At 37.2% G+C, this 18,314-nt stretch overlaps 1 protein-coding gene across 7 annotated transcripts in view; it reads right to left on the minus strand.

The window, feature by feature from the left end:
* LOC115215648 (adhesion G-protein coupled receptor G6-like) overlaps positions 1–8,879 on the minus strand; it is a 124,721-nt gene extending 115,842 nt beyond the window's left edge. For 6 of the 7 annotated variants that reach the window (XM_036505745.1, XM_036505746.1, XM_029784898.2 and 3 more), the window contains exon 1: positions 7,382–7,582. The gene's annotated coding sequence lies outside the window, so the exon portion shown is untranslated. Of the gene's footprint in view, positions 1–7,381; positions 7,583–8,672 lie in introns of those variants that run through there. The other variant, XM_036505744.1, reaches the window with a different exon arrangement.
* Positions 8,880–18,314: the final 9,435 nt, after the last annotated feature.

The following is an 18,314-nucleotide window of genomic DNA, read 5'->3' on the forward strand; positions in this document are numbered from 1 at the left end:
GCAATCCTGATATGACTGATCTGGGCTGTATCAGCGATGTTACTCCCCAATACACTTTATCGGACATAACATTTGGCGCTCCTGATGTCTTAGCAGCAATAAAGGAAATGAAGCATAATTCAGAAGTAGGTCCCAATAGGTTCCCTGCTTGTGTCTTGAAGATGTGTCAAAACCAACTTGCACCCCCTCTAGCCAATCAGTGGCGGAACTCACTGGATGCTGGATATATACCAGAAGACCTTCTATCCCAGTCTGTCATCCCAGTTTTCAAAATAGGAAACAAATCGCTTGCCGTGAATTACCGTCCAATCTCACTCACCTCTCATATCATTAAGGTATTTGAGAGAGTGCTGAGATCGCGTATGACTCACTTCCTTGAGAGTCATAATATGCTGAACTCCAACCAGCATGGATTCCGTAATGGGAGAGATTGCCTGACGCAGCTACTGCATCATTTTGATGACATTTTGAGAGCCTTGGGAGAGGGTTCCAACACTGATATCATCTACCTTGATTTCAGCAAGGCCTTTGACAGGGTTGATCATAAGATCCTTCTGAGAAAGCTGTCCAATATTGGTGTCACTGGAAAGCTGCTGCGGTGGATCAAGTGCTTCCTGTCTAACAGAACCCAACATGTTGTAGTCGAAGGAGTCAAATCCAGCCCAGCCAAAGTCAGCAGTGATGTCCCACAAGGCACTGTGTTGGGCCCACTTCTCTTCATCATCTACATAAATGATATTACTGACACCATCAAACACAGTAGCATCAGAACCTTCGCTGAAGATTCCAAGCTCCAGAAGGTCATCAATGGCGTGGATGACCGAATAAGCCTTCAGTCAGACCTACTGGCTGTTGTCCAATGGGCGGAAAAGAATAACATGTTGCTAAACGAAGACAAATTCGAACTGATCCATTTTGGAAGAGAGGACGCTCTGAAACTCCCATACTCCCTTCCTTCTGGAGAAATTCTCACGGCGTCCAACAACATCAGAGACTTGGGAGTAACAGTGGACAACAACATAAGCTGGGCTACACATATAAGCAGCAAAGTTGACATGGCCCGCAGAATGTGCTCCTGGATTCTCAGAACCTTCCAGTCGAGAGATTCCCACACTATTATCCTTCTCTTCTCCACTTTTGCCTGACCCCACCTTGAATACTGCTGTCCACTGTGGTCTCCCTACACAAAACAAAATATTATGAGAATTGAAGCTCCCCAAAGGTCAATCACAAAAAAGATAGATGGCATGTCAGACCTTAACTACTGGGGTTGACTGAAAAAGCTGAAACTGTATTCACTCCAACGACGCCGTGAACGCTACATTATCTGTATGATGTGGAAAATATTCCATCAGCACTGTCCGGATGATGTTGGCATCACCTTCAAAATACATCCAAGGCTTGAACCGCGTGCCATCCGTCCACAACAAAAATCTAAATCGCATCATATAACGACAATACGGCAGAATTATTTCACCTCAATTGGACCCGCTCTCTTCAACATTACACCAGGACACGTTAAAAAAGAAACTGACCATTCAAGAAGTCTTTGGACAAATTCCTTCAAACAGTCCCGGACAAACCACCCACACCCGGATATGTCTCCGTAAACAATAACTCTCTGCTCGAATGGGCCTCGGTGCCCAAATCCTGAATTGAAAGACTTCGCCAGGTGGTGCTATTAAGTTAGACATGGCCTGGGCCAATACTGGCCAAAACCTTTCTAAGTTATTCTAAGTTTTATATATATATATATATATATATATATATATATATATATATATATATATAATATATATATATATATATATATATATATATATATATATAATATATATATATATATATATAATATATATATATATATATATAAATATTATATATATATATATATAATATATATATATATATATATAATATATATATATATATAGATATATATATATATATAATAATATATATAACGGGAAGCTTTATGAAAATAAACAAAAGACGAAGGCAGGTTTACGGAATATATATATATATATATATATATATATATATAATATATATATATATACTGACAAGGCGGCGAGCTGGCAGAATCGTTAGCACGCCATATATATATATATATATATATATACACACTGAATGAACAGATGAATGTATACATTTATCAATTTGTTTTGCAAGATTCCTGATGTGAAATCATGTGTTGAAACAGATATTGTCGTATTTTAGGATGGTCATCCCCCCACTCCAAATAATTTACATACATGCACATAATTGTTTTATAAAATCTTTTGAACTTTCAAAATATTATTCCAAATGACTGAAATATGTGTTATAGAAGAACTCTTGAAAAATAATCAATTACAGATGATGGCAGACCAATGTCGAAATTACCCAATTTGCAAAGTTCCAACAAGAAATATATTCGACAACTTCAGACTAATCTATATGAGAGGAAAATATGGTTAACTGGAGATCTTAAATTAAATAAGTTATTCTGCTGGCCATGCTTGTTATTTAGTTTGAAAAAAATTGTTTGGAGTAATTTAGATCACTGGTTCTCAAACTTTAAAAAAAATTTACATGCTGGTCCCCTTACAGCTTTTTTCGATGATTCCCACTTCCCTATAAAATGCAGGATAATTAACATGGAAAAAATGGCACACATTCATGTACTGTAATTTCTGGACTGTGAACCGCAATCCTGAAAACTACAACTTAATCCACACAATGCCCCATTGGGATACAATAAATATACATGAAAATACAGGGAATCAGTTGATCAATTGGTTACAAACAAATGAGAAACGAAAACAGTTTGAAAATATCCCAAGCATCCAGCATTAACAACTGCATAAGACCCATTTATGTCTGTTTGGCAGAAAGAAACCGTGGGTTATACATGGAAACTACGATATATATATGTATATATACGGTATATTAGGCGGCAAGCTGGCAGAAACGTTAGCACGCCGGGCGAAATGCTTAGCCATATTTCGTCTGCCGTTACGTTCTCAGTTCAAATTCCACCGAGGTCGACTTTGCCTTTCATCCTTTCGGGGTTGATAAATTAAGTATCAGTTACACACTGGGGTCGATATAATCGACTTAATCCGTTTGTCTGTCCTTGTTTGTCCTCTCTGTGTTTGGCCCCTTGTGGGTAGTAAAGAAATAGGTATAAATATGTACATGAGAGTGGTTCTTGAACTTTTGGCATCCCCTTCCCCTTTCACCATGTTTGGGATGCTATTCCTCCCCATTGTCAGGTCATTCCTCATATTGATTATCCAAGTGAGGCATTCCAACCAATTTAGCTTTTTTCGGCAAAAGTTTCGGCAGAAGTTTCTGCAATTGGACCACTAGTATGCAAGGAAACCCACAATTTTAGTAGAAACACTGTCTTCTCCTCCTCCCCTGGAGGATTGCCATCCCTTTTCCTGAATCACTGGTAAATAACATGACAACAAAAAATCTTTATATATAAAAGTGAAGTTGTGTGTCAGTCTCCTGCAATTTAGATTCCTAACTACTCCCACATCTTGCGGTGCAGTTTAACCAAAAGCGGTTATCTTATAGACGTGATTCATATTGAGCCCTTCTGGGTATTAGCGCGCGTCTACGATGAGTCTACGATTTAAAAAAAAATTTACCATCATTTTTTCCCATTTTTAATGCATTTTTTTGGCTACGATGAGTCTACGAATTAAAAAAAAATTTTCCATAATTTTTCCGCATTTTTAATGCATTTTCGATCGATTTATATAAGGGAAGTAACTGTCTATAAATGCTTATATAGTTATTTCCCTTACAAACCCAAGCAACGCCGGGCGATACTGCTAGTACTATATAAGAAACTATTCACAACAGCACACCGTCTGTCATTTTATATACAGCAAAGTAACCACCTCTTCTATGTTCGGCTTTGTTTTAGAGAGGGCAACTCTCATTTCTGGTGTGATATCCAGTCGATTTTGTGACTTAGTTTTGATGGCAAGGAAAGTGGAAAATGCGGTCTCACACATAGGTAGTTGGAAATGGCATTATATTGCATTAATAAATCAAGCTATTGGAATTACTGCAGACTCCCTAGCTCACAGTATATGGACACAGATCATATGTCAGTAGCCAGCTGGAAAAGATGTCTTGCTAAGGCTAAAAAGTAGTAATATTGTCCTACGTAGGACTGCCACTTTGCATTGGCAAATAGACTTTACTGTACAGTACTGTTACTACTTATTTCTCGCTCAGAGATTTAAAACTAGTTGTTTTTCTCTTTATGAGATCAGCGACTGTGTGTTACTTTAAAAGTATATACTGTGAGCAAGTGCAAGTGGCTGCCATCTCTAGCCGATGGTTGTCTTGTACCAATGAAGGGAAATTACCCAGAAACCATTGATCTACAAGTATCGCTATGGCTAGAAAGGGAGCAATAGAGTCCCTTTCTTGCAATATACGGACACAGATCATGTGTCAGTAACCAGCTGGAAAAGCTGTTACATCATCCTACATAGATCTGCCACTTTGCATTGGCAAGTAGACTTTACTGTAAAGATATGCTTGTTTTCTGTATAATGGACATAGAATGTGCTGGGGGATTGCCGTTGTCTGTTTCCAAATAGGAAACATATAGCTAGTGCACAGTGGTTAAAGCAAGATATAGTTTCATAGGAAGTTAGTTATTATAAACAGTTAGAAGTTCAAGGATGTAAGAAAACAGTAGATTAACTGTGGTAAGGACAAACAATAACAACTACTACTTAGAATGATAAGTAGACTAGAAGTTGTTTTAAATAATTGAAAACAAACCAGGATAAGCAATTTCCAAATTTCTCCATGGTCAGTCACAATTTTCAAGGGAAGCAGGAAGCAAACATCATTTGTGTGAGGGTGATGCTCTTTTACAACCATTATATGTTGTCAAGAAAATGCTTCACACATGTATCTACTTATCTTTCTATTATCTATATATCTATCTACACACACACACACACACAATGACCCATTTCAGGTTTCCATCGACCAAATCTAGTCACATGGTTTTGGTCAACCTGAAGCTATAATAAATGACAAGACGGCAAGCTGGCAGAAACGTTAGCACGCCGGGCGAAATGCGTAGTCGTATTCCGTCTGTCGTTACGTTCTGAGTTCAAGTTCCGCCGAGGTCGACTTTGCCTTTCATCCTTTCGGGGTCGATAATTAAAGTACCAGTTTCGCACTGGGGTCTATGTAATCGACTTAATCCCTTTGTCCTTGTTTGTCCCCTCTATGTTTAGCCCCTTGTGGGTAGTAAAGAAATATATAATAGATGACACTTGCCCAATATGCCACACGGTGGGACTGAACCCACAACCACACTAGTGGTATTTTTCCATTGTACCATGGAGTCAAAAGCCTGTGAGAAATCAACAAACAGTGATATTGCTTCATGATTTCTGACTTTTACTCCTTCCAGTATTCCCTATTCCTTCATTTCTTAATATAAATCATAAACAATTCATATTATTTAAGAAGTTTAATTAGAAAAAGATCTTCTTTGTTATATTCCAAGATGGTTATTTTCCCTCTTGCCAAATAAACACATGCACTATATATTCATTTTACACTCATTTATTATTGTTCTTATTTTATTTTACATCCATTGTCTGGAAATCTTTTATCACATACCCATGACCTCTTCAGTGACCCTTCCATCCCACGTGTCTCCTCCAGTGTGTTTATTTAGCAAGACACAAAATAACCATCCCGAAATACTGCAATATCTATTTCAACACACAATTTCACATCAGAGATCTTACAAAACAAATTCCACTGCTGGAATTCAAGCAAAAACTTCAGACTGTCCATATTTTAAACTCTGATTTTAAAATAATATTCAAAAAAGAGTGGAAATTTTATGTTTAAGTGGGAATAAAAATTGCACATCTGTAACTGCTCATAATCTGTGCAGTGTAAATACATGTAAGTCATGAGGATCATAATAATATGGTATGTAAAATTGCAAAATAAGAGAAAATAAATTTTGAGGATGAACAAGTCTCCATGTTCTATATTGTTATGATTATTGCCAATATATCTATATATGTGTGTGTTTGTGTATATATATGCATATATATATATATATATATATATATATATATAATAGAAATATTAAAATTACTAAGTCTCTCTAAAGGAGATTATGGCAGCGTTACTGGATATTAATAGTTATTGCCATACTAATATGGTAGTCTATAAATATAAAACTAAAGCTGTCGCTCTTGGAGCTAATCAGCAACAGCTTTAGTCTTATATTTATGTGAAGACACATACAATAGAAATACAAACTGGCTGACAGTTAGTAAGGAGAGACACACAAATAAGAAAGAAGAAAGCAAAGGACCACTGATGTGGTCACAGCAGTGCGACGAAAGAACTCTGGCCGAAATAAGATTAAGTTTAATGTAAAAAATAAATAACACTGAAGCAAAGTAACACCAAATATATAGTCCGTGTGTTTTTATTGGCTAAACTGGCAAAATGACCATTCCAAAATACAACAACATATATATATATATATATATATATATATATACACACACATCATTAATAAGAGCATTGAAACAAAGTCTTGTAAACGAAATAACTGTATGTTAATTGAAGTAACTGCACTGAATGTGTTAAACCTGTATGTTCATTGAAATTTTGTTTCAATATAGTAATACTGTATAAGGTGGCAAGCTGACAGAATTGTTAGCATGCTGGGCAAAGTGCTTAGCTACATTGCATCTGTCTTTGCATTCTGAATTCAAATTCCACTAAGTTCAACATTACCTTTCATCCTTTCCAGGTTGATAAAATAAGTACCAGTTGAGCACAGGGATCAATGTAATTGATTTACCCTTTTCCCCAAATTATTATATTTTACTTTCCATTTCTTAAAATATGTTTAACAAATACATCAAAGAATAATTGTACTGGTAATTTTATATGAACCACAGTATGATTATAATAATAATAATAATAATAATAATAATGAAATTATTGTATACAGTGCTCAGGTGCACCACAACTTGTCAGAAAGTGCATATAAAGTACATGCAGTAATGTACAAATGTCTGGAAAGCGAACAATGCATGAGTCAGATACATGCTTGTGTGTGTATGGAGGGGAGAAAATCAGGTGTAGTGTTGGCGAATCTCAGAAAGCATGGAAGTTTTGAAGGATGCAGTGCTTCGACAACTAACAACTGATGCTGGCAGTTTGTTCCATGCTTCAGCAACTCTCAGCATGAAAAAGTGTTTCCTGAAGTCATGGGAGCTGTGCTGTTTTCTGATGCCCTACCAATTTAATTATTCAGTGCAATCTACATATCAATGTTATTAAGTCTTAAGAAAAGAAAAATTGTCCTTACCTCTTTATGTCTATTCTAAATTTGATTTACGTTGTGTTTAGTTGTTCTGTTTCAATCATTCTGTTGATATTTACTATATTAGTCTTTATATTATATATTCTTATTTTTCAAGTGTGTCACTTGAAAACACAAACAACAAGTCATAAGTTAAGTGCTTAACCACTCACGTACCAATCCTTTATGCAATTCAATATTCTCTAAATATATTTTATCTAAGTTAATACACATGTCTCAACAGTGTATCTCTTTCTTGTGACTCAAAAGCAGGCTGTGATTTTACACACATCCGGGCATATATATATATTCACACACACATACCAACCTGCCGTTTTACCTACCAATATATATATATATATGTATGTATATATATATATATTTATATCTCTCTCTCTCTCTCTCTTCTCTCTCTCTCTCTCTCTCTCTCTCTATATATATATATATATATATATTATATATATATATATATATACACACACATCATTAATAAGAGCATTGAAACAAAGTCTTGTAAACGAAATAACTGTATGTTAATTGAAGTAACTGCACTGAATGTGTTAAACCTGTATGTTCATTGAAATTTTGTTTCAATATAGTAATACTGTATAAGGTGGCAAGCTGACAGAATTGTTAGCATGCTGGGCAAAGTGCTTAGCTACATTGCATCTGTCTTTGCATTCTGAATTCAAATTCCACTAAGTTCAACATTACCTTTCATCCTTTCCAGGTTGATAAAATAAGTACCAGTTGAGCACAGGGATCAATGTAATTGATTTACCCTTTTCCCCAAATTATTATATTTTACTTTCCATTTCTTAAAATATGTTTAACAAATACATCAAAGAATAATTGTACTGGTAATTTTATATGAACCACAGTATGATTATAATAATAATAATAATAATAATAATAATAATGAAATTATTGTATACAGTGCTCAGGTGCACCACAACTTGTCAGAAAGTGCATATAAAGTACATGCAGTAATGTACAAATGTCTGGAAAGCGAACAATGCATGAGTTAGATACATGCTTGTGTGTGTATGGAGGGGAGAAAATCAGGTGTAGTGTTGACGAATCTCGGGAAGCATGGAAGTTTTGAAGGATGCAGTGCTTCGACAACTAACAACTGATGCCGGCAGTTTGTTCCATGCTTCAGCAACTCTCAGCATGAAAAAGTGTTTCCTGAAGTCATGGGAGCTGTGCTGTTTTCTGATGCCCTACCAATTTAATTATTCAGTGCAATCTACATATCAATGTTATTAAGTCTTAAGAAAAGAAAAATTGTCCTTACCTCTTTATGTCTATTCTAAATTTGATTTACGTTGTGTTTAGTTGTTCTGTTTCAATCATTCTGTTGATATTTACTATATTAGTCTTTATATTATATATTCTTATTTTTCAAGTGTGTCACTTGAAAACACAAACAACAAGTCATAAGTTAAGTGCTTAACCACTCACGTACCAATCCTTTATGCAATTCAATATTCTCTAAATATATTTTATCTAAGTTAATACACATGTCTCAACAGTGTATCTCTTTCTTGTGACTCAAAAGCAGGCTGTGATTTTACACACATCCGGGCATATATATATATTCACACACACATACCAACCTGCCGTTTTACCTACCAATATATATATATATATGTATGTATATATATATATATATTTATATCTCTCTCTCTCTCTCTCTCTCTCTCTCTCTCTTCTCTCTCTCTCTCTATATATATATATATATATATATATATATATATATATATAATAATAATAATAATAATAATAACAATAATAAAAATTATTATTTTATCTATTATTTTCTCTAATTTATATATATATATATATATCATTATTATTATTATTATTACAAATTTGGAATTTTACCAATAGGACCACAATTTCAATTTCAGGACAACCTTATTTTCTGGAGTACACATAGAAAGTTATATCCAATATACTAAACTAATAATATATGCATTTTAAAGCCTTCTATAACTTACAATAATATTAAAGTATAATAGAATTAATTTAAAATTGTTTAAACATATTTGAAAAATATATATACCTTACCATAGGCATAGGAGTGGCTGTGTGGTAAGTAGCTTGCTAACCAACCACATGGTTCCGGGTTCAGTCCCACTGCATGGCATCTTGGGCAAGTGTCTTCTGCTATAGCCTCAGGCCAACCAATGCCTTGTGAGTGGATTTGGTAGACGGAAACTGAAAGAAGCCTGTCGTATATATGTATATATGTGTGTGTGTGTATATGTTTGTGTGTCTGTGTTTGTACCCCCCAACATTGCTTGACAACCGATGCTGGTGTGTTTACGTCCCCGTAACTTAGTGGTTCGGTAAAAGAGACCGATAGAATAAGTATTGGGCTTACAAAGAATAAGTCCTGGGGTCGATTTGCTCGACTAAAAGGCAGTACTCCAGCATGGCCGCAGTAAAATGACTGAAACAAGTAAAAGAGTAAAAGTAACTTACTAATATATTTTTACAAAATTTTTAAAATTCATAAAAATTTAATAAAATTAAACACCTAAAAATGCAATAGCAATATATACATAGAAAGTGGTAAATATAAAGAAACTCTCTCTTTTACTTTACTCTTTTACTTGTTTCAGTCATTTGACTGCGGCCATGCTGGAGCACCGCTTTTAGTCAAGCAAATCGACCCCGGGACTTATTCTTTGTAAGCCCAGTACTTATTCTATCAGTCTCTTTTGCCGAACCGCTAAGTGACGGGGATGTAAACACACCAGCATCGGTTGTCAAGCAATGCTAGGGGGACAAACACACACACACACATACACATACATATATATACATATATACGACAGGCTTCTTTCAGTTTCCGTCACCCAAATCCACTCACAAGGCATTGGTCGGCCCGGGGCTATAGCAGAAGACACTTGCCCAAGATGCCATGCAGTGGGACTGAACCCAGAACTATGTGGTTGGTTAGCAAGCTACTTACCACACAGCCACTTCTACGCTTATTATTTTATAAACACATCAAATTATACCACCTATCTATATAAACATTACGGGAATTGATAATTTATTGTAAGAATTACCTTTATCAATACTAGAGTAAATTACTATTATTATGTCAAACGTAAGTTTATAATATTTAAAAAGCAAAAAAAAATGACCATCCTAAAATACTACAATATGCCATGCTGGAGCACTTCGTTGATATATATATATATATATTAATAGTTATCGCCATACTAATATGGCAGTCTATAAATATAAGACTAAAGCTGTCGCTAATTAGCTCCAAAAGGCCATCACCTCTAGCTAGCTATATGACATACGAACCTGCGTTCATATATAGCTAGCTAGAGGCGATGGCCTCTTGGAGCTAATCAGCGACAGCTTTAGTCTTATATTTATAGACTGCCATATTAGTATGGCGATAACTATTAATATCCAGTAACACTGCCATAATCTCCTTTAGAGAGACTTAGTAATTTTTTAATATTTCTAATATATATATATATATATATATATCAACGGAGTGATATAGTAAAATAAGGATTCAGATAGAATCAGGTTCTTGAAAGGATATGCACCAGGTAGGGCTGAAAAGACCTGTGGTTCCAGGGTTGGCTGTGTGGTAAGCTCAAATTCCGCCGAGGTCAACTTTGCCTTTCATATTAAATTAAGTACCAGTTGCTGCATACTGGGGTCGATCTAATCGACTGGCCCTCTCCTCAAACATTTCGGGCCTTGGGTAGAAAAGTAGCTTGTTTACCAACCACATGGTTTTTGGTTCAGTCCCACTATGTAGCACCATGGACAAGTGTCTTCTACTATAGCCTAGGGCCAAAAAAGGCCTTGTGAGTGGATTTGGTAGACGGAAACTGAAAGAAGCCCATCGTATGTATATACGGCAAAAGAGACTGATAGTATAAGTACTATGCTTACAAAGAATAAGGATTGGGGTCAGTTTGTTCGACTAAAGGTGGTGCTCCAGCATGGCCACAGTCAAATGCCTGAAACAAGTAAAAGAATATATATATATATATATATCCTGATGGGCTGGAGGCTTTTCCTGGCTTCATACCCTTAATTGCTTTATCTACCAGGGAGCTGTCTATTGGGATAGCTGGTCCCTCAACTGGGTCAACATTTGACAGGCTCTCTTCTTCCCATTCATTCTCCACGTTCAGCAGTCTTTCATAGTGGCTTCTCCAATCCTCTTTCTTTACAGAATCATTAAATGCAAGTGCACCATCATCCATGCGGACACATTTCTCTTCTGTGACATCACAATTTTCTCTCACACACTGTCTTGCAATCCAAAATACCTCAGTTCTTTGGTCCTCACATCGCTGGACATTGGCAAACTTCTTTTCTGCTTTGCCCTTGGCTATGTATACCTGCCGCTCAGGCTTTCCAGGCCTGTTTCTTTGCTCTAATGGCTCTACCATACTATTCCACCACCACATAACTCTAGGTCTAGAAGGGACTTTGCACCATCCGCATATTTGGTCTGTGGCACTCAGCAAGCTGTCCGGTAGGAATTTCCAGCTATCTTCTATGTGCCATGTCTGCAGCTCCTCCTCCTTCTCATCAAATTTCTTGATGCGGATATCCCTAAATCTCTGACCATGTGAAGGGTTCTTTAGCTTCCAAATCCTTCTTTTTGGGATTGGTCTACTTCTTGGTATCCATTTGGCCTCGAGCCTAAAGTCAGTAATGGCTAGCCTATGCTGGGGGGATACATTCTTCACCCGGGAGGGTCTTTGTATTTAAGAACATCCCTGTGTCCCGCTGTCTGGTGAGGATGAAACCAACCTGGCTAGCAGAGTCGTGTGACTGATAGGTTATCAGGTGGCTGTCTGGTTTCCCCTGAAGTTAGTGTTGCAGATTAAAAGGTTACATGCATCACAGAACTCTAGTCGCCTAGTTCGCTTGTCGTTTTGGAAAGCAATACCATGGCCCCCGTGTACACCAGTGAAGATACCAGATTGCCGCCCAGCATGCCCATTAAAATCTCCAGCCGCAAAGATGAAGTCATTGCCACTCATCTTTGAGGTAGCCTGTAGAAGGGTATCATAAAAGTGGTCCTTCTGATCATTTGATAGGCCCGCTTGTGGGGCGTAGGCAGAGATAATTGTAGCTGTGCTGTTCTGCAGGACTAGCCTGAGCTAAAGCACACTATTGCATACTCTGACAACCTCTATGACTTTATCTACCCATTTCTCCACAAGGAGTATGCCTACATCCCCCTCTCCATCCATCTTACCTTGCCAGAAGATTTTGTACCTATGTGCCTTGCCTGTGAGGACCTTAGCTGAAGCTCCTCTCCACCTTACCTCTTGTATGCAGCATACATTGACACGTCTCCTTTCAAGCATCTCTACAATCTCACTAGACCTAGTTTTCAGTGTGCCTACATTGACTGTGTCGACTCTGAAAACTGGGAAAGGAATGTGAGGTGAGGCTTGTGGAGGAGAGATATTATTCAGTGTCAGAAAAGAAGAGGAAGGTTGTCGGGTTCGTTTTTTAGTCATGCTTCATCTGTTCTCACTTCCGACCTAACATCATTCATACATTCAAGTGTGTTAGGATTAAGATCGTTACCCCTACAAGAGATAGGACTAGGAGTTTTAGGTGTTAGCGGCATTGTGAGCATAAGCATTATGGTCATGGTAAGGTGGGAGGGGTGATTTCAGACAGAAAGAGAGGAAGCAAGTTCATCCATTGTCATCATAAGAGGTGGGTGATTTCAGACAGAGAGAGGAAGCGAGTTCATCTATACATACACACAAGCATGCACGCACACAGACACAGGTGGAAAGGTAACAAGTTCATCCTTACATACACACAGCACGCATGCATACAGACACAAGCAAACAAGCACACACATACAGCCCATTAGCTGTCTCCTTCACTTGATATGTGCAAAAAAAAATTACTGGGTAGTTGTTGGAATATTTCTAGACGGGATGAAATGAAATGAAGGATAGTCAGTTAAGTAGGTGGGCAGATAACCTAGTTGCATTTTGCGGGGAGAGAGTGGGGGTGCAGATAGTATAGAGAACAGCACCAGAGAAGAAGGGGGACTGAGAGAAGAGACATCTGGTAATGGTGGTGAGAAATCGCTAGACAGAACGAAACGAAATGAAGGGCAACTGAATTAGTTGCATATGCCCCAGGAGAGAGAGAGAGAGAGAGAGTGCAGGTAATATATAGAAAACAGCCCAGTGAGGAGAAGTAGTGAAGAGAAGAGACATCAGGTAATGGTGGTGGGAGGAGAGAGAGATATCCAGTGTTGATGGTGAGAAGATAGAGATAAAGATCAGGGTAAAGATCAAGATATCCAGTATTGGTGGTGGGGTGGGACAGGGTGGGCGCACCGTGAACAAACGAGTTTAATTTGGGAAAAATGGTATGAGCATCTATCGTAAGTATCAGGGATGTTTAGTATAATATACATTCATAGTGTTTATGGCAGATGAGAAATTAAAATAGAGAAACAAAAAATAAGAAATTAAACAGGCCAAGATACAAGTAATTATCCTAATTTAATTAGTTAGCTTCTGAGAAAAATTAATTATTAATAAACAGTACATTTAAATAGTGAACATTACATTTAAAGTGTTAATGGCGAATGGATGAATGAAGGATTGAAAAATGAGGCTTAGCTTAGCTTAGCAATGCATGATAATCATTTGGTGATTGGGCAAGAATACATGAGAAAATTGAATAGTAGGGGGCACGTAGGACAGGGATTTTAAAACAGATAAATGCAACCAGAAGCTAGTTTAGGGGAGATGGTTGGAGGCAGTTGGATGGAACCTACACTCGCCTCCTTATGAGAGCTCAAAATCTCTCGTGGAAGCGCCATCCAACCAAAATGCAAATATATGGGAAACTACCACCTGTGTCATCTCTTGTGAAAGGTGGGAGAGTCCAGTTTGCTGGACATTGTTGTAGAGCTGAAAAAGAGGTAATTTCTACTCTTCTCCTCTGGAAGCCATCTACTCGCAATACCAGAGGGCGCACACTCTCCTACCCTGATGTAATCTCCAGAGATACAGGCATCCAGCAACAGGACCTCCGTAATGCCATGATGGACCGTGAAGTCTGGCGTAGCATGGTAAATTCCATTGTCTCGACCATGGTCGAACAATGATGATAATGATGGAGATGGTACGAGGATCAAATGAAAGGAGCAGGAGTGTTTTGTATAGTATACATTCATAATGTTCATGGCGGATGAGAAATTAAACTAGAGTGCGAATTATGCTATTTCTTGCACAAATTTACAGCTCAAATCCAATTGAAATGATCTTTTTCTATTTTGTAATTTGTGTTTGTGATGAGCGTATTTAAAACACCTGATCTTCAATATAAACTTAAAAGGAAGTTTTTCCAGAAATCCTGTCCTTTACCTTTTCTTTCGAGCATATCTGAGGTGACATTTCTGTCCCCACCCCCTTATATTGTTTCCTAAATTTCTTCCGATTCCTATGTTTACGACACAGAACATTAGGACTTCACCCACAAAACATGTTCTCAAGATTTTCATTTTCTCCCTCTCCACACCAAATTCATTTTTTTACTTCTTTCAAATTTTTACTCTTGGTAAGCTATGAAGCAAAAAACAGAGAGTACAAATCTTTAAGAATTTTACCCATATACACACTCCCAATGTTTCGCTTTTAGCTTTTTGGAAAGCAGGGAAGTTTCGTCAGAAATAATGTCATTTACCTGTTGTTTCTAGCATGTTGGCTTTTCTGATGGTGGTTTGGTATTTTTTAAGTCTGCTATTTCAGTAGAATTCTGCGCATGCGGAAAACATTAGACAAAAGTGAAAGATTAAGAGATTTTAGCTTTTTGAAACCTGGTAGGTGATGGGTGGGCAAGGTGGGGGAAGGGCATTGAGTGTTTCTGTAAGAAAAATTAAACTATAAAATATATATATATATATATATAATGATAAATATCAAAGTGAGTTATATACAGTAGCGGTAACACATCATGACGTATTTTTGCCATTTCAATATGGCTAACCCCTAAGGGTGGATGCTACTGTAGTTTTTAGCCCCAGGAGGACACACTCCTCCAGCTGGCCATAGACACACTATCTGTGTCCTGTCAGTATTTGCAAAGGGAAGTCATCCTTCCCGTCTTCAACTTATGATACACACGGACTCGAGTTTCGAGGTATTGACCTCTCGTCAGCGTGTGACAATCATAGTTGTCGCCGAGAATTAGATTTCCTTCACAAATGCCTATACTTTTTCCAGCGCCCACTGTCGCTGATATTGAAAAAGTGAAATCAAACAATGATAAATATCAAAGTGAGTTATATACAGTAGCGGTAACACATCATGACGTATTTTTGCCATTTCAATATGGCTAACTCCTAAGGGTGGATGCTACTGTAGTTTTTAGCCCCAGGAGGACACACTCCTCCAGCTGGCCATAGACACACTATCTGTGTCCTGTCAGTATTTGCAAAGGGAAGACAACTATGATTGTCACACGCTGACGAGAGGTCAATACCTCGAAACTCGAGTCCGTGTGTATCATAAGTTGAAGACGGGAAGGATGACTTCCCTTTGCAAATACTGACAGGACACAGATAGTGTGTCTATGGCCAGCTGGAGGAGTGTGTCCTCCTGGGGCTAAAAACTACAGTAGCATCCACCCTTAGGGGTTAGCCATATTGAAATGGCAAAAATACGTCATGATGTGTTACCGCTACTGTATATAACTCACTTCAAGGAAATAACTCCATTCTGCTTTCTTGCATAGAGAAAATCAAAATTTCAACGGGAAACTATTATTTTGGTTGAATCTTGGAAGACGGGAATTTGCAGTTTCATTCCTTAGCAAGCATATCCACTAAGCTTCTTGATGATGACTTAACAGTTGATGTTGATCATTTGAAGCAGTTACATAATGATATGGAAATTCGCTTCTCTGATCTACTCCAAATGTTAGTGCCACAATGGTTTGTGGATCTCGTCATTGTTGATCCATCTGAAGTTGATATTGACATACAAGAAAGCTTCATTGAATTTCAAAATAACACAGCAGCTCTAGCTAGGTTCAAGTATGGAGGATACCAGAAGCTGAGGATGAATGAAGAGATCTCTAAAAAGTACCCATTACTCTGGAAAAATGTTAAGTTGCTTTTACTCGGTTTTCCCACATCTTATTTAATTGATTCAAGTTTCAGTCGGGTGATGTGTCTGCTGTCAAAGACTCGAAATTGCTTTGACTTAGAAAAAAGAGGAGATTTACGCCTCTCACTGACAGCTTTGAAACAAACTAAACATTGAAAAGTTGGTAACCCTGCATTAGTCACAAAATTCCCATTGAAATCAGGCAATATAAACTAAAATTGTTATATTTTTTGCTTTGTAAATGTAAATAAATTTATTCAAATGAAATATTTATTCAACTATTTTTTTTTTTTTGTTTACAAGTGGGTTGGATGTTTGATGCAAAATTATATTTCTTTCAACTTCTCTAGATGCATTAAGTTGAGGGACAGAGTGGGGATAAAAACTTAAATTAGCATGGGGGCCATAACAATTTCACATTGAATTAACCCTTTCGTTACTGTATTTATTTTGAGATGCTCTGTGTTTCTTCCAATCATTTTAAATATAACAAAGAATTTAGTAAAATAACATCGTTATCATTAAGCTAGTGTTAGGAACATAAATTGTGACTAAGATTTGGTGGAAGATTTGAATTCAAAACTTATGAAAACAAGAGATTCATACTAAAGAGCCAGAGCCGGTTTCAGCCAGGTTGGTAACGAAAGGGTTAAAGGGGGCCACAACCAGAATGAAATTGAGAAACACTAGGTTAGATGATAAGCTGGAGAGCTGTACTGAGGTTTAGTCCATTTTGGTTTGGTTTCTAATGCCCTTCCTGATGCCAATCACTTCACAGTGTACAGGGTGCCTTTACATGTCACCGACATGGCTGCCTTTGACATGCCTTCTCAAACACAGCAAATCGCCAAAGGTCTCTGTCACGTGTCATCACCTCCATGAGCTCAACATCTGAAGATCATATTTCACCACCTTGTCCCACATCTTCCTGAGTCTACCTCTTCCACAGGTTCTCTCCACTTTTTACGTGGTCCATATGCATCACATGACCATACCAGCACAGTCTTTCACACTACGTCTGATGCCTCTTATAACTAATTTTTCTCTTAAGGCAAGTAAATAAATAGATAAATGTATAAAAATAGTTAATTCATTATAAATAGATAGAGAAAATAATTAATTGGCATATCAATTAAATAATCCTTTCTACTATAGGCAGAAGGCTTGAAATCTTTGGGCAGGGGGTACTCAATTAGATCGACCCCAGTATGCAACTGGTACTTAATTTATCGACTCCAAAAGGATGAAAGGCAAAGCTGACCTCGGCAGAATTTGAACTCAAAATATAAAGATTGACGAAATACCACTAAACATTTTGCCTGGCTTGCTGATGATTCTGCCAGCTCACCACCTTCTTATCAACTAAATTAAAACAATAAGTACTGCATAGTCATGTTTTGTTTTGTTCGGTTCAATGTAAACAAGCTGTGTAATTTGTATTACAGCAATGTGAATGGCACTACTGGAGTTGGGGGAGGACAGAAGGAGAAGTGTTGTTGAGAGAGAGAGAGGTTCCGGTACAGAAGAGAGGTTTCTGGTGAGGACAGGAAAGGATGGGTGCATCATGGATAAGGAAACAATGGAACAATTGTGCCTTTAAGAGCCAAAGCAGTAATGGAGAGAGAGAGGGGCAATTCAGATAAATTTTTTACACAGTAGCAAAAGGAGAAACTAAGTTAACTAGAGCTAAAGCCATGAATACATTAAATTACATTAAATTAATATAATTACATATATATGTACATATATACATACACACATACATACATATATATATATAT

This window comes from Octopus sinensis, linkage group LG9 (assembly GCF_006345805.1).
Source record: "Octopus sinensis linkage group LG9, ASM634580v1, whole genome shotgun sequence".
Taxonomy (NCBI): Eukaryota; Metazoa; Mollusca; class Cephalopoda; order Octopoda; family Octopodidae; genus Octopus; species Octopus sinensis.